The sequence below is a fragment of the Salmo salar genome, chromosome ssa09 (genome assembly GCF_905237065.1).
Source record: "Salmo salar chromosome ssa09, Ssal_v3.1, whole genome shotgun sequence".
Taxonomy (NCBI): domain Eukaryota; kingdom Metazoa; phylum Chordata; class Actinopteri; order Salmoniformes; family Salmonidae; genus Salmo; species Salmo salar.
In genome coordinates, this window is record NC_059450.1 from 151514785 (window position 1) to 151534784 (window position 20000).

General features: G+C 45.1%; 1 pseudogene; it reads left to right on the forward strand.

The window, feature by feature from the left end:
- LOC106591777 (ventricular zone-expressed PH domain-containing protein-like) overlaps positions 1–20000 on the forward strand; it is a 203813-nt pseudogene that overhangs the window by 9447 nt on the left and 174366 nt on the right.

The window sequence follows — 20000 nt, forward strand, 5'->3', positions numbered from 1 at the left end:
ACGCACACACGCACACACACACACGCACGCACGCACGCACGCACGCACGCACGCACGCACGCACACACACACACACACACACACACACACACATGCAGTATAGAACCTCTCATCGCGACGCTGCTAGCGAGCCCTGAGAGACGCTCAGTGACGCAGTATAAAAACCTTCTCATATAAGCCTGCGATGCTGCCAGATACACAGAGACAGTTCACATGACTTGCACTCAGACATGCAGTATATTAAAGAACCTTCCTCATATTAATTGTCCTGCGATGCTGCTATTGTCAGGATAGCCCTGAGGAGATCTGTTCTCAGTGACTGCAGTATATTAAAGAACCTTCCTCATATTAATTGTCCTGCGATGCTGCTATTGTCAGGATAGCCCTGAGGAGACCTGTTCTCAGTGACTTTGTCTTTAGTAATTAATGAGACTCACAATCAGTTACACAATCCAGAGTGTCCCTGTTATACCCCTGTTATACCCCTGTAGTATCCCTGTTATACCCCTGTAGTACCCCTGTAATACCCCTGTTATACCCCTGTAGTATCCCTGTTATACCCCTGTTATACCCCTGTTATACCCCTGTAGTACCCCTGTAGTACCCCTGTTATACCCCTGTAATACCCCTGTTATACCCCTGTAGTATCCCTGTTATACCCCTGTTATACCCCTGTTATACCTTTGTTATACCACTGTAATACCCCTGTTATACCCCTGTAGTACCCCTGTTATACCCCTGTTATACCCCTGTAGTATCCCTGTTATACCCCTGTTATACCCCTGTTATACCCCTGTAGTATCCCTGTTATACCCCAGTTATACCCCTGTCATACCCCTGTTATACCTTTGTTATACCACTGTAATACCCCTGTTATACCCCTGTAGTACCCCTGTTATACCCCTGTTATACCCCTGTAGTATCCCTGCAGTATCCCTGTAGTACACCTGTAAAACCCCTGTTTTACCCCTGTAGTATCCCTGTACTACACCTGTAGTACCCGTGTAATACATCTGTTTTACCCCTGTAGTATCCCTGTTATACCCCTGTTATTCCACTGTAGTACCCCTGTTATACCCCTGTAGTACCCCTGTTTTACCCCTGTAACACCCCTGTTATACCCCTGTAGTATCCCTGTAGTACACCTGTAATACCCCTGTTTTACCCCTGTAGTATCCCTGTAGTACACCTGTTTGACCCCTGTTTTACCCCTGTAGTAAGCGTTCTGATTCTAGAGTGATTACCAGTAGAGGTATTCAAAGGGGAAGTGAATATGTATCTGGTTTCGTTCTTTTAGTTGAGTGAATTCTGGAATCCAAACAGTCAGCTCCCTCCCTCAACCCCCTCTCTCACTGCCCCATGTCACAAAGCTCCCTCCCTCAACCCCCTCTCTCACTGCCCCATGTCACAAAGCTCCCTCCCTCAACCCCCTCTCTCACTGCCCCATGTCACAAAGCCACACCGGAATTATGTGCATAAATAACAGTGTGAGTGAGTGTGTTTTGAAGCTGGGCAATGGGCATTCATTTACTGTTTGGGGCTGGTATTCACACTCAGATTTCACACTTCTGTGACTTGAAGAAGGGAGCTTCAGGCTGGAATAAAGATTGGAGGAAAACAGGGGTTCGACCAAGGAGTGTTTCTCTCCCTTGTCCCTCTGTCTATGGATGGTATAGAAGGAAGGGAGGGTTATTCAGCAGGTGCATATCACAGAGATACAGGGCTGAGTGGGCACTGAGACAGAGATGGGGGGGGGGTCGCGTATAGAGCACACAAAAGGACCAGTGTTCTTTCGAACCAGACCTCCAATACCCCGTCACCCCTCACCTAGTGCCCCAAACAGGACCACTCTTTCTGGGCAAGGGCTGGGGAGCACACAGGGGTCCCTCTGGAGCTAATGCACAGGCGCCTGCCTGTGTCCAGCCTCACTTTCACACGTGTCTCAATGTGTGTGTGTGTGTGTGTGTGTGTGTGTGTGTGTGTGTGTGTGTGTGTGTGTGTGTGTGTTTAAAGCCTGCATTCCTGAGCTTGCTGAGCCGTAGCCGGGTGAGTAATAGTAGCTAGCTGATTGTTTAAGAGCTGAATTCCTCAGGCGTGTTTTTCTCTGCTCTGGTCAACCACAACACACATGTTGTTTCTTATGTGGGATATTTCAATTATACTGTACCAAATATACAACATGTGTTATAGTCTGGGGCTGTGTGTTTTAGTCTGGGGCTGTGTGTTATAGTCTGGGGCTGTGTGTGTTATAGTCTGGGGCTGTGTGTTATAGTCTGGGGCTGTGTGTGTTATAGTCTGGGGCTGTGTGTTATAGTCTGGGGCTGTGTGTTATAGTCTGGGGCTGTGTGTTCTAGTCTGGGGCTGTGTGTGTTATAGTCTGGGGCTGTGTGTGTTATAGTCTGGGGCTGTGTGTGTGTTATAGTCTGGGGCTGTGTGTGTGTTATAGTCTGGGGCTGTGTGTGTTATAGTCTGGGGCTGTGTGTGTTATAGTCTGGGGCTGTGTGTGTTATAGTCTGGGGCTGTGTGTGTGTTATAGTCTGGGGCTGTGTGTTATAGTCTGGGGCTGTGTGTGTTGTAGTCTGGGGCTGTGTGTTATAGTCTGGGGCTGTGTGTTATAGTCTGGGGCTGTGTGTGTTATAGTCTGGGGCTGTGTGTGTTATAGTCTGGGGCTGTGTGTGTTATAGTCTGGGGCTGTGTGTGTTATAGTCTGGGGCTGTGTGTGTTATAGTCTGGGGCTGTGTGTTATAGTCTGGGGCTGTGTGTTATAGTCTGGGGCTGTGTGTGTTATAGTCTGGGGCTGTGTGTGTGTTATAGTCTGGGGCTGTGTGTGTTATAGTCTGGGGCTTGTGTGTGTTATAGTCTGGGGCTGTGTGTGTTATAGTCTGGGGCTGTGTGTGTTATAGTCTGGGGCTGTGTGTGTGTTATAGTCTGGGGCTGTGTGTGTTATAGTCTGGGGCTGTGTGTTATAGTCTGGGGCTGTGTGTTATAGTCTGGGGCTGTGTGTTATAGTCTGGGGCTGTGTGTGTTATAGTCTGGGGCTGTGTGTGTTATAGTCTGGGGCTGTGTGTGTTATAGTCTGGGGCTGTGTGTGTTATAGTCTGGGGCTGTGTGTTATAGTCTGGGGCGTGTGTGTTATAGTCTGGGGCTGTGTGTGTTATAGTCTGGGGCTGTGTGTGTTATAGTCTGGGGCTGTGTGTGTTATAGTCTGGGGCTGTGTGTGTTATAGTCTGGGGCTGTGTGTGTTATAGTCTGGGGCTGTGTGTTATAGTCTGGGGCTGTGTGTGTTATAGTCTGGGGCTGTGTGTGTTATAGTCTGGGGCTGTGTGTGTTATAGTCTGGGGCTGTGTGTGTGTTATAGTCTGGGGCTGTGTGTGTGTTATAGTCTGGGGCGTGTGTGTTATAGTCTGGGGCTGTGTGTTATAGTCTGGGGCTGTGTGTGTTATAGTCTGGGGCTGTGTGTGTTATAGTCTGGGGCTGTGTGTGTTATAGTCTGGGGCTGTGTGTGTTATAGTCTGGGGCTGTGTGTGTTATAGTCTGGGGCTGTGTGTGTGTTATAGTCTGGGGCTGTGTGTGTTATAGTCTGGGGCTGTGTGTTATAGTCTGGGGCTGTGTGTTGTAGTCTGGGGCTGTGTGTGTGTTATAGTCTGGGGCTGTGTGTGTTGTAGTCTGGGGCTGTGTGTGTTATAGTCTGGGGCTGTGTGTGTGTTATAGTCTGGGGCTGTGTGTGTTATAGTCTGGGGCTGTGTGTGTTATAGTCTGGGGCTGTGTGTGTTATAGTCTGGGGCTGTGTGTGTGTTATAGTCTGGGGCTGTGTGTGTTATAGTCTGGGGCTGTGTGTGTTATAGTCTGGGGCTGTGTGTGTTATAGTCTGGGGCTGTGTGTGTGTTGTAGTCTGGGGCGTGTGTGTGTTATAGTCTGGGGCTGTGTGTGTTGTAGTCTGGGGCTGTGTGTGTTATAGTCTGGGGCTGTGTGTGTGTTATAGTCTGGGGCTGTGTGTGTTATAGTCTGGGGCTGTGTGTGTTATAGTCTGGGGCTGTGTGTGTTATAGTCTGGGGCTGTGTGTGTTATAGTCTGGGGCTGTGTGTGTTATAGTCTGGGGCTGTGTGTTATAGTCTGGGGCTGTGTGTGTTATAGTCTGGGGCTGTGTGTGTTATAGTCTGGGGCTGTGTGTGTTATAGTCTGGGGCTGTGTGTGTTATAGTCTGGGGCTGTGTGTTATAGTCTGGGGCTGTGTGTTATAGTCTGGGGCTGTGTGTGTGTGTGAGAGTGTGTGTGTGTGTGTGTGTGTGTGTGTGTGTGTGTGTGTGTGTGTGTGTGTGTGTGTGTGTGTGTGTGTGTGTGTGTGTGTGTGTGTGTGTGTGTGTGTGGATTTAGTGCAGACAGAGGGCATTCAGGTGGAATAATGGAAGCTCAGTGTGTGAGGGGTCTGCAGGTTACACCAGGAATTCAGGACACTGAAATACTATCCACGTCTCTCTGTCTTTCTCTCTCTTTATGTCCCTCTCTCTCTCTGTCTTTCCTTTTGTATTTATGTCTGCTTTTGTCCCTGTGTCTCTCTTGTCCCTGTGTCTCTCTTTTTTTATGTTTTTGTCTTTTTTTTATGTCCCTTTTTTTTTTTTGTCCTTTTTTGTGTCTCTCTCTGTCTTTCTCTCTCTTTATGTCCCTGTGTCTCTCTCTGTCTTTCTCTCTCTTTATGTCCCTGTGTCTCTCTCTGTCTTTCTCTCTCTTTATGTCCCTCTGTCTCTCTCTGTCTTTTTCTGTCACTCTCTTTCTCGTTCTTCGTCTCTTTCTGTCTGTCTCTGTCTGTTTGTATGTCTCTCTCTCAATTCTCAATTCAATTAGTTTATTGGCATGGGAAACATGTTTACATTGACAACACAAATGAAATAGATAATAAACAAATCCAAAATTAACAGTAAACATTACACTCACAAAGGTTTCAACGGAATAGAGACATTTCAAATGTCATATTATGGCTATGTACAGTGTTGTAACAATGTGTTGAAGTACAAATGGGAAAATGAATAAACATAAATATGGGTTGTATTTAAAATGGTGTTTGTTCTTCATTGGTTGTCCTTTTCTTGTGGCAACAGGTCACACATGTCGCTGCTGGGAGTTTATCAAAATTGGATCTGTTTTCAAATTCTTTGTGGGTCTGTATAATCTGTGGGAAATGCATTTGGCAGGAGGTTAGGAAGTACAGCTCAGTTTCCACCTCATTTTGTGGGCAGTGTGCACATAGCCTGTCTTCTCTTGAGAGCCAGGTCTGCCTTCGGCGGCCTCTCAATAGCAATGGTCACTGAATTTGTACATAGTCAAATCTTTCCTTAAGTTTGGGTCAGTCACAGTGGTCAGGTATTCTGCCACTGTCTACACCTCTGTTTAGGTCTAAATAGCATTCTAGTTTGCTCAGTTTTTTGTTAAATTCTCTCTCTCTTTCTCTCTCTCTCTCTCTCTTTCTCTCTCTCTATACCCTCCTCACACACCTAGTCTCATTGCAGGTGATAAATGACACTTTGATCAATGGTACTCTAATGGTGTCAGTGTCACAGTGAAATATCTATGTGTCCAGCCCCATCCTTACTGCCAGGGGAGATAAAGCTGACTCCTCCCTCTGTATTGATGGCTGTTTGGGGGTTTGGATTCAGAACTGGCATAGGCCAATGAGCATTCCTGCCTCCGTATCCCGGTGCTGTGTTGCCATGGACTCTGTAGGCAGGAATTGGATTTGATGGTGAACTGTAGTCTCCTCCCCCTTTACTATTCACTGTGTTAAAACACTCAATAGAGGATTTCAGAAATTGTGCCAAAAAAAACGAATGTATATTATTTTTTGCGTGTGTTCTTGTGTCCGTGTCTATTAACGCACAGTCTGAATAATCAATAATCCATCGTCCCTGACCCCTGTGTGTTCAGTACAGCTGACCCCTGTGTGTTCAGTACAGCTGACCCCTGTGTGTTCAGTACAGCTGACCCCTGTGTGTTCAGTACAGCTGACCCCTGTGTGTTCAGTACAGCTGACCCCTGTGTGTTCAGTACAGCTGACCCCTGTGTGTTCAGTACAGCTGACCCCTGTGTGTTCAGTACAGCTGACCCCTGTGTGTTCAGTACAGCTGACCCCTGTGTGTTCAGTACCCCCAGCCTCTCTGAGTGTTAGTATTTCCAGAAAGGGCCGGAGGAGCCCAGGTGAGTGGGGTAAATGGTTAATGGGAGCCTCCCACACAGTCATTCATGCAGCCGTCTCCTCTGCTGTGCTGATATGTGGTGGTGTTTGTCCTTGGCCAGCAGTGTACAGCCGTGAGTGGAGTACCCCTTAATGTGTCACATATTAGTGTAGTGGGAAGTTAATGTGTGATGAGTGTAACTTCATTAACTACACCTGTCGAACTACAGAGGAGAGATGTGAGAAGAGGATAACACCTACACTAGTGATGGTTCTCCTCACACTGTATTAAAACAGTAGTCGCAGAAACTCTAAAAACTCATTACTAACTCTCCTCTCCTCTCCTCTCCTCTCCTCTCCTCTCCTCTCCTCTCCTCTCCTCTCCTCTCCTCTCCTCTCCTCTCCTCTCCTCTCCTCTCCTCTCCTCTCCTCTCTTCTCTTCTCTTCTCTTCTCTTCTCTTCTCTTCTCTTCTCTTCTCTTCTCTTCTCTTCTCTTCTCTTCTCTTCTCTTCTCTTCTCCTCTCCTCTCCTCTCTTCTCTTCTCTTCTCTTCTCTTCTCTTCTCTTCTCTTCTCTTCTCTTCTCTTCTCTTCTCTTCTCTTCTCTTCTCTTCTCTTCTCTTCTCTTCTCCTCTCTTCTCTTCTCCTCTCCTCTCCTCTCCTCTCTCTGTCTCTCTCCCCTCTCTCCCCTCTCTCCCAGGGGATTTATTGGCATGGGAAACATACTGTATGTTTACATTTCCAAAGCAAGTCAAATAGAAAATAGCAAAAAAATAAATAAACATTAAGAAATTAACAGGAAATATTACACTCACAAAAGTTCCAAAATAATAAAGACATTTCAAATGTCATGTTATGTGCAAATAGTTAAAGTACAAAAGGGAAAATAAATAAACATAAATATGGGTTGTATTTACAATGGTGTTTGTTCTTCACTGGTTGCTCTTTTCTTGTGGCAACAGGTCACAAATCTTGCTGCTGTGATGGCACACTGGTATTTCACCCAGTAGATATGGGAGTTTATCAAAAATTTGCTTTTCGCATTCTTTGTGGGTCTGTGTAATCTGAGGGAAATATGTGTCTCTAATATGGTCATACATTTGGCAGGAGGTTAGGAAGTGCAGCTCAGTTTCCATCTCATTTTGTGGGCAGTGTGCACATAGCCTGTCTTCTCTTGAGAGCCAGGTCTGCCTACGGCGGCCTTTCTCAATAACAAGGCTATGCTCAAACAGTCTGTACATAGTCAAAGCTTTCCTTCATTTAGGGTCAGTAACAGTGGTCAGGTATTCTGCCACTGTGTACCCTCTGTTGAGGGCTAAATAGCATTCTAGTTTGCTCTGTTTTTTTGTCAATTCTTTCCAATGTGTCAAGTAATTATCTTTCTGTTTTCTCATGATTTGGTTGGGTATAATTGTGTTGTTGTCCTGGGGCTCTGTGGGGTGTGTTTGTGCTTGTGGGACCAGCTTGCTTAGGGGACTCTTCTCTAGGTTCATCTCTCTATAGGTGATGGCTTTGTTATGGAAGGTTGGGAATCACTTCCTTTTAGGTGGTTGTAGAATTTAACTGCTCATTTCTGGATTTTAGTAGTTAGTAGGTATCGGCCTAATTCTGCTCTGCATTACTTGGTGTTCTACGTTGCACACGGAGGATGTTTTTGCAGAATTCTGCATGCAGAGTCTCAATTTGGTGTTGGTCCCATTTTGTGAATTCTTGGTTGGTGAGCGGACCCCAGACCTCACAACCATAAAGGGCAATGGGTTCTATAACTGATTCAAGTATTTTTAGCCAGATCCTAATTGGTATGTTGAATTTTATGTTCCTTTTGATGGCCTTGCCTTGTCTCTCAGATCGTTCACAGCTTTGTGGAAGTTACCTGTGGTGATGATGTTTAGGCCGAGGTATGTATAGTTTTTTTGTGTGCTCTAGGGCAACGGTGTCTAGATGGAATTTGTATTTGTGGTCCTGGCGACTGGACCTTTTTTGGAATACCATTATTTTTTACTGTCAGGACCCAAGCCTGACAGAATCTGTGCAGAAGATCCAGGTGCTGCTGTCGGCCCTCCTTGGTTGGGGACAGAAGCACCAGATCATCAGCGAACAGTAGACATTTGACTTCAGATTGTAGTAGGGTGAGTTGTGTGTGTTTTTTGCCAAGTTGAACCGCACACTTGTTGTTTGTGTTCATGGATTTTATAAAGTCGTATGTTTTTCAACCAACTCCACTTTCCATCCATTTGTATAGCAGATTCTCATGACAAATTGTGTCAAAAGCTTTTTGAAATAAACAGACCCTCGTGCCAAATTGAGTCAACAATTGAAATCAACAAAGCATGAGAAGACTTTGCCTTTGTTTTAGTTAGTTTGTTTGTTCAATTAGGGTGTGCAGGGTGAATATGTGGTCTGTCGTACTATAATTTGGTAAAAAGCCAATTTGACGTTTGCTCAGTACATTGTTTTCACTGAGGAAATGTACAATTCTGCTGTTAATGATAATGCAGAGGATTTTCCCAAGGTTGCTGTTGACGCATATCCCACGGTAGTTATTGGGGTCAAATTTGTCACCATTTTTGTCTTTCTTTCTCAGGGGTCTGATGTGTATGAGGTCATCACCCCAGCACCTTCAGGGACCATGCCCTGTCTCCGTAGCAACTTCTTTCCCCAGGTCGGCCCAGAGTGAGTGTGGGTCAAACCAGGCCTAAGCAGGCCTGACGTAGACCAGACCAGGCTGAGGTGGGCCCGAAGCAGGCCAGAGTGAAGCAGAGACACCATGCACCAGCTGTTTGGCCAGGTACTGGGCCAGAGGGACCTGTCCCGGGCTGGAGACCTCTTCTCCCTGGAAGACTCTGAGATAGAGGACTGTCTTTCACAGGCCTTGGAGGAAATCAAGGCTATCTCCTGCTCTCCTGTGAGTACCCCTACATACCCATCCATGCACACACACATACATGACGGTCTCTTTGAAGTACTAGAGGAAGTCAAAGGTATCTATTGCTCTCTTGTAAGTTGTCTATGCACACACACACACACACACACAGCTTATGGCAGGTGTGTCTCTTGGGACTGTTTCCTGGAAACAGATCTGATATGATGCCTATCCCTCCAGAGCCCACGTCCTCATTACCCATCCAACACAGTCAGTCTCTCAGTTATCATTTAACTAAAGAAGAAAAGAGTCTGCAGCAGAATGTAACCCAACTGCTTATTCAGACACTGTCTAGATGGGGTAAGAGTTTGTCTGAACCTTTCTACCTCAACATGGAAAAAGTTAACCTGTTGGTGACCCCTTCCCGTTCTCATCCCGTTAACGGGATTGATTTTGACAACAGCCAGTGGAAAATCAGAGCGCCAAATTTAAAACAGCTAAAATCTCATAATTCCATTTTCTCAATCAACTATTTTACACCATTTTAAAGATAAAATTCTCGTTAATCTAACCACATTGTCCGATTTCAAAAAGGCTTTACGGCGAAAGCATAAAATTAGATTATGTTAGGACATAAACTTCACAAGAAACACCACATAGCCATTTTCCAAGCAACTAGATGCATCACAAAAACCCAAAACACAGCTAAATGAAGCACTAACCTTTGACGATCTTCATCAAATGACACTCCTAGGACATTATGTTACACAATACATGTATGTTTTGCTCGATAAAGTTCATATTCATATCCAAAAACAGCATTTTACATTGGCGCGTAATGTTGAGAAATGTTTTCCCTCCAAACCTTTCGGTGAATGAGCACAATGAGCACACACAGTACGTAAATTCTCATCATAAACATTGATCAATATAGAAGTGTTATGCACGGAATTATAGATACACTTCTCCTAAATATAATCGCTTTGTCAGATTTCAAAAAAGGTTCACGGCGAAAGCACAATTTGCAATAATCTGAGTACAGCCCAGATGACACTAACAACTAGCAAACAGAAACCCGCCATCTTGGAGTCAATAAAACTAGGAAATTACATTATAAATATTCACTTACCTTTGATTATCTTCATCAGAAGGCACTCCCAGGAATCCCAGCTCCACAATAAATGTTCGATAAAGTTCATATTTATTTCCAAATAATCCATTTTGTTCGCGCGTTAGGTTCACTATCCAAATCCACTACGCGCGTGCTTACTTAGTCCAGACGAAAAGTCAAAAAAGTTATACTATAGTTTGTAGAAACATGTCAAATGATGTATAGAATCAATCTTTAGGTTGTTTTATATCATATACTGTAACGACTGTCGTGTGTGGAGGACCAAGACGCAACAGGGAAGTGTATACTCATCTTCTTTTTAATATTGAAGAAGGTGAAACAAAATGAAACACGTATACAATTACGGAAACGACACTAACAGTTCTGTCAGGTGAAGAACACAAAACAGAATACAACTACCCACAATCCATGATACAAACACACCCCTAATTATAGGACCTTCAATCAGAGTCAACGATAGACAGCTGCCTCCAACTGAAGGCCCCAACACCAATTAACTAAACATAGAAATACAAATGACTAGACAGAACATAGAAATAAACTAACATAGAACATAGACTAACAAACCCCGAACCACATAAACCAAACACCCCTCTACCTAAATACATAGCCCAAACCACATGAAACAAACACCCCCTGCCATGTCCTGACCAAACTATAATAACAAATAACCCCTATTACTGGTCAGGACATGACATATACCTTGAATAAAATTCCAACCGGACCTATCCGTTCTCTTTAGGAGTGAATATGAACTCAGCTTGCTCCCAAGTCATTGCGTGGGACTAGAGCCCATGCCTTATAATGGGACACCAGTTTACCACAGCTGCTATTCCCTTCAAATTCACCATATAATCTTCAAACACCGTTCTAAAGACTGCTGACATCTAGTGGAAGCTTTAGGAAGTGCAAAATGAACCCTAAGTCACTGTATACAGTCAAGGCAATCACTTGAAAAGACTACAAGCACCAGACTTCCCACTTCCTGCTTGACTTTTTCTCAGGTTTTTGCCTGCCATATGAGTTCTGTTATACTCACAGACACCATTCAAACAGTTTTAGAAACTTCAGAGTGTTTTCTGTCCAAATCTACTAATAATATGCATATTCTAGTTTCTGGGCCAGAGTAGTAACCTGTTTAAATCCGGCCGTGAAAATACTGCCCCCTAGCCCTAAGAGGTTTAAGAGTATTTTTCCTTTGAGTGTCAAGGGAAAACTAAGAGCAAAAGCTATTGCAGCCTTGAGACTTGGATTTGTGTTAGACAGCTTTCAGGTTGACTGCATTTGAAACTATATTAAAAAAACAAACATGCTCTTTTCTCATTGTTTCTTGATCCTGATTGGCTGTTCCGGACTCATTTCCCCTCTGATTTGCTGGCTGCAGGACTACCTGACCAATGACAATGACCAGGCTGTGGTGGAGATCTGCATCACGCGCATCACCACGGCGATCAGGGAGACGCGGTCCATCGAGCGCCATGGGGGGGCGTTAGTGGGTCTGTGGGAGTCCTGTCTGGAACACAACCTCACCCCCCAGGGCAGAGACGAAGACACACCCCATGCCAAGATAGCCTCAGACATCACCAGCTGTATACTGCAGGTACACTACACTACACTACACACACACACACCACACACCACACACCACACACCACGCACTACGCACACACACACACCAAGAAACGGACCACCTTGTTTCAGACTCAATGAACACATTCAGACACATCTGGGACACATGCTGTGTCTAATGCTTCGACCCAACTTGATACAGCCCATCACTTGCCGTTTCACATTTGTTTTGTTGACACATCCTAACATCTCAAAGTAAGCATTTGATCCCGTATTGAATCATTGTATTATACATTATATTGTATCTTTAAATGAAGGGTGCTCATCGCCGTCACCATGAAAACAGCTTTTGTTCCACGCTCTATTACAAAATGTAACAGTAGGCTACAGTAGAACCTTCAGCGTTTGATTAATTAAACTTAAAAACAGAACTACAAGAAAAGCATCAACTACATGTTTAGCAGTATCATATACTGTCAGAACTTGTGGATTCACAATGTGCTCTTTAAAAGTTTCATACGTCATATCAAGTCTGTCAATCAAATTATAACATTTAAGTCATAGGCATAGTCCTACTGTACTTGATGCAGTTGACACTACAAATATACATTTAAAGCCAACAATTGTATTATGTTGACTAATATTGCATTTATTTACAATAACAAAAACGACATAAACCTTTTTCACAAAACACATTCCCAATAAAGAATGTAAAAAGTTTAGCCTAAATAAAAAAAAATCATGGTATCCAATTGTTAGTAGTTGGTTGTCTCATTGTCTCTTTGCTGCAACTCCCGTATGGACTCGGGAGAGGCGAAGGTCGAGAGCCATGCGTCCTCCGAAACACAACCCAACCAAGCCACACTGCTTCTTAACACAGCACCCATCCAACCCGGAAGCCAGCCGCACACCTGGCAACCTGGTCAGCATGCACTGCACCCAGCCCACCACAGGAGTCACTAGTGCACGATGAGACAAGGATATCCTTGCCAGCCAAACCCTCCCTAACCCAGACTACGCTAGGCCAATTGTGCGCCGCCCCATGGGCCTCCTGGTCCCGGTCGACAGAGCCTGGACTCGAACCCAGAGTTTCTGGTGGCACAGCTAGCACTGCGATGCAGTGCCTTAGACCACTGCGCCACTCGGGAGGCCCTATAGTGTTAACTTTTAAATGGGAAACACATCAACTCTGGTCTAACTCAAGCAGTCAAACAAAAGTATCAGTTGAATAACACATTCATCTTAATCAAGGTCAACAGGAGGCAATGAACTAAACATGAAGCGAAACATAAATTCAATAGTTAGCTATGTAGAAAATACATTTTGGTGAACGCTGTTACACTGGTTCAAAAGACAGGAGCCCTGTGCCAAATAAGTGGAGTAGAGAAATGTCATTCATGTAACTAGCTAGTTAGCTAGCAACCACAGTTGGCTGTAGAAGTAAGGGCTCCTCTCTGCTGGTAAAGTTAACTTCTATGGGCTAGGTGGGACGCACAGCCAGTGAAATATCAGGGCGGTAAATTCAAAAACAACAAAATGTCATAATTCAACTTTCTCAAACATACAACTATTTTACACCATTTTAAAGATAAACTTCTCGTTAATCTCACCACATTGTCCGATTTCAAAAAGGCTTTACAGGGAAAGCAAAACATTAGATTATGTTAGGAGAGTACATAGACAAAAATAATCACACAGGCATTTTCCAAGCAAGGACATGTGTCAATAAAACCCAAAACACAGCTAAATGAAGCACTAACCTTTGACGATCTTCATCAGATGACACTCCTAGGACATTATGTTACACAATACATGTATGTTTTGTTTGATAAGTTCATATTTATATCCAAAAACAGCATTTTACATTGGCGCGTGATGTTCAGAAAATGTATTCCCATCAAAACTACCGGTGAATGTGCACATCAATTTACAAAAATACTCATCATAAACGTTGACAAAATATATAACAATTATTTTAAGAATTATAGATAGACTACCCCTAGATGCAACCGCTGTGTCAGATTTTAAAATAGCTTTACGGAGAAAGCACATTTTTCAATATTCTGAGTACATAGCTCAGCCATCACGGTGAGCTATTCAGACACCCTCCAAGTTCGGGGCAACCTAAACTCAGAATTAGTATTAGAAATATTCTCTTACCTTTGCTGATCTTTGTCAGAATGCACTCCCAGGACTGCTACTTCCACAATAAATGTAGTTTTTGTTCGAAATAATCCATATTTATGTACAAATACCTCCGTTTTGTTCGTGCATACAGATCACTTATCCAAAGGCATAAGGCGCGAGCGCGGAACGAGAGACGAAAAGTCAAAATGTTCCATTACCGTACTTAGAAGCATGTCAAACGCTGTTTAAAATCAATCTTTATGGTATTTTTAACGTAAAGTTGCGATAATATTCCAACCGGACAATAGCGTATTCTTTCAAGGAGAAAAAGAAGGAACGGCGTGCTCGCGTGACCGCGCATATCCAATCCCTTTGTTGCCAGGCAGACCACTCAGTAACTGAGCTCCTATACTCTACCCAGTGACAGGAGAAGGCTCAAACCACTTTCCGAAGGCTTTAGACAGCCAATGGAAGCTTTAGGAAGTGCAACGTAACCCCACCCATACTGTAGTTTTGAAAGGGACTAGAAAGAAGAACTACAATTCTCAGATCCTCCACTTCCTGGTTGACTTTTTCTCAGGTTTTTGCCTGCCATATGAGTTCTGTTATACTCACAGACACCATTCAAACAGTTTTAGAAACTTCAGAGTGTTTCTATCCAAATCTAATAATAATATGCATATTCTAGTTTCTGGGCCAGTGTAGTAACAATGTTTAAATTGGGTACGTTTTTCATCCGGCTGTGAAAATACTGCCCCCTAGCCCAGACAGGTTAACGTTAGTGGCTTTGTCATTTAATTTTTTTTTTTATTCATTTAGCAGACGCTCTTATCCTGAGCAACTAAAGTTAAGGGCACAGACAGTTTTTATACCTAGTTGGCTTGGGAATGCGAACCAGCGACATTTCGGTTACTTGCCCAACACTCTTACCCGCTAGGCTACCTGCCACTCCTAGAGAGAGCAGGCATAGGCTATAGGCACACAGGCAGCATACATACATCATACCTGTCTGCTCATCTGTATATACAGTTGAAGTCCGACGTTTACATACACTTAGGTTGGAGTCATTAAGACTCGTTTATCAACCACTTGACAAATTTCTTGTTAACAAACTATAGTTTTGGCAAGTCGGTTAGGACATCTACTTTGTGCATGACACAAGTAATTTTTCCAACAATTGTTTACAGACAGATTATTTAATTTATAATTCACTGTATCACAATTCCAGTGGGTCAGAAGTTTACATACACTAAGTTGACTGTGCCTTTAAACAGCTTGGAAAATTCCAGAAAATGATGTCATGGCTTTAGAAGCTTCTGTTAGGCTAATTGACATAATTTCAGTCAATTGGAGGTGTACCTGTGGATGTATTTCAAGGCCTACCTTCAAACTCAGTCCCTCTTTGCTTGACATCATGGGAAAATCAAGAGAAATCAGCCAAGACCTCAGAAAATAAATTGTAGACCTCCACACTTCTGGTTCATCCTTGGGAGCAATTTCCAAACGCCTTTAGGTACCACGTTCATCTGTACAAACGATAGTACGCAAGTATAAACACCATGGGCCACGCAGCCGTCATACCACTCAGGAAGGAGACGCGTTCTGTCTCCTAGAGATGAACGTACTTTGGTGCGAAAAGTGCAAATCAATCCCAGAACAACAGCAAAGAACCTTTAAAGATGCTGGAGGAAACAGGTACAAAAGTATCTATATCCACAGTAAAACGGGTCCTATATCGACATAACCTGAAAGGCCGGTCAGCAAGGAAGAAGCCACTGCTCCAAAACCGCCATAAAAAAGCCAAACTACGGTTTGCAACTGCACATGGGGACAAAGATCGTACTTTTTGGAGGAATGTCCTCTGGTCTGATGAAACAAAAATATTATAAAAAAATATTATGGCGGTTGGGACATACTGTGCATGTCCAGGTATGTGGTATCATAGCAGTAGGGTCGTACTGTGCATGTCCAGGTATGTGGTATCATAGCAGTAGGGTCGTACTGTGCATGTCCAGGTATGTGGTATCATAGCAGTAGGGACATACTGTGCATGTCCAGGTATGTGGTATTATAGCAGTAGGGTCGTACTGTGCATGTCCAGGTATGTGGTATTATAGCAGTAGGGTCGTACTGTGCATGTCCAGGTATGTGGTATTATAGCAGTAGGGACATACTGTGCATGTCCAGGTATGTGGTATTATAGCAGTAGGGACATACTGTGCATGTCCAGGTATGTGGTATTATAGCAGTAGGGTCGTACTGTGCATGTCCAGGTATGTGGTATTATAGCAGTAGGATCATACTGTGCATGTCCAGGTATGTGGTATCATAGCAGTAGGGTCATACTGTGGTACATCCCACTAGCCTGTCTGTTGTAGTCTCCCTCCAGGCTTACAGATTAAGGAAATGTCTCCTGCTGTATAACTCAGACCTAATACCAACCTAATGAGACTTGCATAGTAGGCAATCGCACGCACGCTTCTCCGGTTAGTCTTCATTAGTGAGCACCTTGTCTGATGGCTAAACTCCTCTCTCTGGATGAGCTCCTTGTCTGATGGCTAAACTCCTCTCTCTGGATGAGCTCCTTGTCTGATGGCTAAACTCCTCTCTCTGGATGAGCTCCTTGTCTGATGGCTAAACTCCTCTCTCTGGATGAGCTCCTTGTCTGATGGCTAAACTCCTCTCTCTGGATGAGCTCCTTGTCTGATGGCTAAACTCCTCTCTCTGGATGAGCTCCTTGTCTGATGGCTAAACTCCTCTCTCTGGATGAGCTCCTTGTCTGATGGCTAAACTCCTCTCTCTGGATGAGCTCCTTGTCTGATGGCTAAACTCCTCTCTCTGGATGAGCTCCTTGTCTGATGGCTAAACTCCTCTCTCTGGATGAGCTCCTTGTCTGATGGCTAAACTCCTCTCTCTGGATGAGCTCCTTGTCTGATGGCTAAACTCCTCTCTCTGGATGAGCTCCTTGTCTGATGGCTAAACTTCTCTCTCTAGATGAGCTCCTTTGATTATTATTTAACTAGGCAAGTTAGTTACATTTACATTTTAGTCATTTAGCAGACGCTCTTATCCAGAGCGACTTACAGTAGTGAATGCATACATTTCATAGATTTTTTTTCCTGTGCTGGCCCCCCGTGGGAATCGAACCCACAACCCTGGCGTTGCAAACACCATGCTCTACCAACTGAGCTACCAACTGAACAAATTCTTATTTACAATGACGGCCTAGGAACAGTGGGTTAACTGCCTTGTTCAGGGGCAGAACGACAGATTTTTACCTTGTCAGCTCAGGGGTTCGATCTAGCAACCTTTCGGTTACTGGCCCAACACTCTAACCACTAGGCTACCTGCCACCTCTACTCTCTAACCACTAGTCTACCTGCCTCCTCTACACTCTAACCACTAGGCTACCTGCCTCTACACTCTAACCACTAGTCTACCTGCCTCCTCTACACTCTAACCACTAGGCTACCTGCCACCTCTACTCTCTAACCACTAGGCTACCTGCCTCCTCTGCACTCTAACCACTAGGCTACCTGCCACCTCTACTCTCTAACCACTAGGCTACCTGCCTCCTCTACTCTCTAACCACTAGGCTACCTACCTCCTCTACACTCTAACCACTAGGTTACCTACCTCCTCTACACTCTAACCACTAGGTTACCTACCTCCTCTACACTCTAACCACTAGTCTACCTGCCTCCTCTACACTCTAACCACTAGGCTACCTGCCTCTTCTACACTATAACCACTTGGCTACCTACCTCCTCTACACTCTAACCACTAGGCTACCTGCCTCTTCTACACTATAACCACTTGGCTACCTACCTCCTCTACTCTCTAACCACTAGGCTACCTGCCACCTCTACTCTCTAACCACTAGGCTACCTGCCTCCTCTACACTCTAACCACTAGGCTACCTGCCTCCTCTACACTCTAACCACTAGGCTACCTGCCTCCTCTACACTCTAACCACTAGTCTACCTGCCTCCTCTACACTATAACCACTTGGCTACCTACCTTCTCAACACTCTAACCACTAGGCTACCTGCCTCCTCTACACTCTAACCACTAGGCTACCTGCCTCCTCTACACTCTAACCACTAGGCTACCTGCCTCCTCTACACTCTAACCACTAGGCTACCTGCCTCCTCTACACTCTAACCACTAGGCTACCTGCCTCCTCTACACTCTAACCACTAGGCTACCTGCCACCTCTACTCTCTAACCACTAGGCTACCTGCCACCTCTACTCTCTAACCACTAGGCTACCTGCCTCCTCTACACTCTAACCACTAGGCTACCTGCCTCCTCTACACTCTAACCACTAGGCTACCTGCCTCCTCTACACTCTAACCACTAGTCTACCTGCCTCTTCTACACTCTAACCACTAGTCTACCTGCCACCTCTACTCTCTAACCACTAGGCTACCTGCCTCTTCTACACTATGTCCACTTGGCTACCTACCTCCTCTACACTCTAACCACTAGGCTACCTGCCTCTTCTACACTATAACCACTTGGCTACCTACCTCCTCTACTCTCTAACCACTAGGCTACCTGCCACCTCTACTCTCTAACCACTAGGCTACCTGCCTCCTCTACACTCTAACCACTAGGCTACCTGCCTCCTCTACACTCTAACCACTAGGCTACCTGCCTCCTCTACACTCTAACCACTAGTCTACCTGCCTCCTCTACACTATAACCACTTGGCTACCTACCTCCTCTACACTCTAACCACTAGGCTACCTGCCTCCTCTACACTCTAACCACTAGGCTACCTGCCTCCTCTACACTCTAACCACTAGGCTACCTGCCTCCTCTACACTCTAACCACTAGGCTACCTGCCTCCTCTACACTCTAACCACTAGGCTACCTGCCTCCTCTACACTCTAACCACTAGGCTACCTGCCTCCTCTACACTCTAACCACTAGGCTACCTGCCACCTCTACTCTCTAACCACTAGGCTACCTGCCACCTCTACTCTCTAACCACTAGGCTACCTGCCTCCTCTACACTCTAACCACTAGGCTACCTGCCTCCTCTACACTCTAACCACTAGGCTACCTGCCTCCTCTACACTCTAACCACTAGTCTACCTGCCTCTTCTACACTCTAACCACTAGTCTACCTGCCACCTCTACTCTCTAACCACTAGGCTACCTGCCTCCTCTACACTCTAACCACTAGGCTACCTGCCACCTCTACTCTCTAACCACTAGGCTACCTGCCTCCTCTACACTCTAACCACTAGGCTACCTGCCTCCTCTACACTCTAACCACTAGGCTACCTGCCTCCTCTACACTCTAACCACTAGTCTACCTGCCTCCTCTACACTCTAACCACTAGTCTACCTGCCTCCTCTACACTCTAACCACTAGGCTACCTGCCTCCTCTACACTCTAACCACTAGGCTAACGGCCTCCTCTACACTCCAACCACTAGGCTACCTGCCTCCTCTACACTCTAACCACTAGGCTACCTGCCTCCTCCACACTCTAACCACTAGTCTACCTGCCTCTTCTACACTCTAACCACTAGTCTACCTGCCACCTCTACTCTCTAACCACTAGGCTACCTGCCTCTTCTACACTATGTCCACTTGGCTACCTACCTCCTCTACACTCTAACCACTAGGCTACCTGCCTCTTCTACACTATAACCACTTGGCTACCTACCTCCTCTACTCTCTAACCACTAGGCTACCTGCCACCTCTACTCTCTAACCACTAGGCTACCTGCCTCCTCTACACTCTAACCACTAGGCTACCTGCCTCCTCTACACTCTAACCACTAGGCTACCTGCCTCCTCTACACTCTAACCACTAGTCTACCTGCCTCCTCTACACTATAACCACTTGGCTACCTACCTCCTCTACACTCTAACCACTAGGCTACCTGCCTCCTCTACACTCTAACCACTAGGCTACCTGCCTCCTCTACACTCTAACCACTAGGCTACCTGCCTCCTCTACACTCTAACCACTAGGCTACCTGCCTCCTCTACACTCTAACCACTAGGCTACCTGCCTCCTCTACACTCTAACCACTAGGCTACCTGCCTCCTCTACACTCTAACCACTAGGCTACCTGCCACCTCTACTCTCTAACCACTAGGCTACCTGCCACCTCTACTCTCT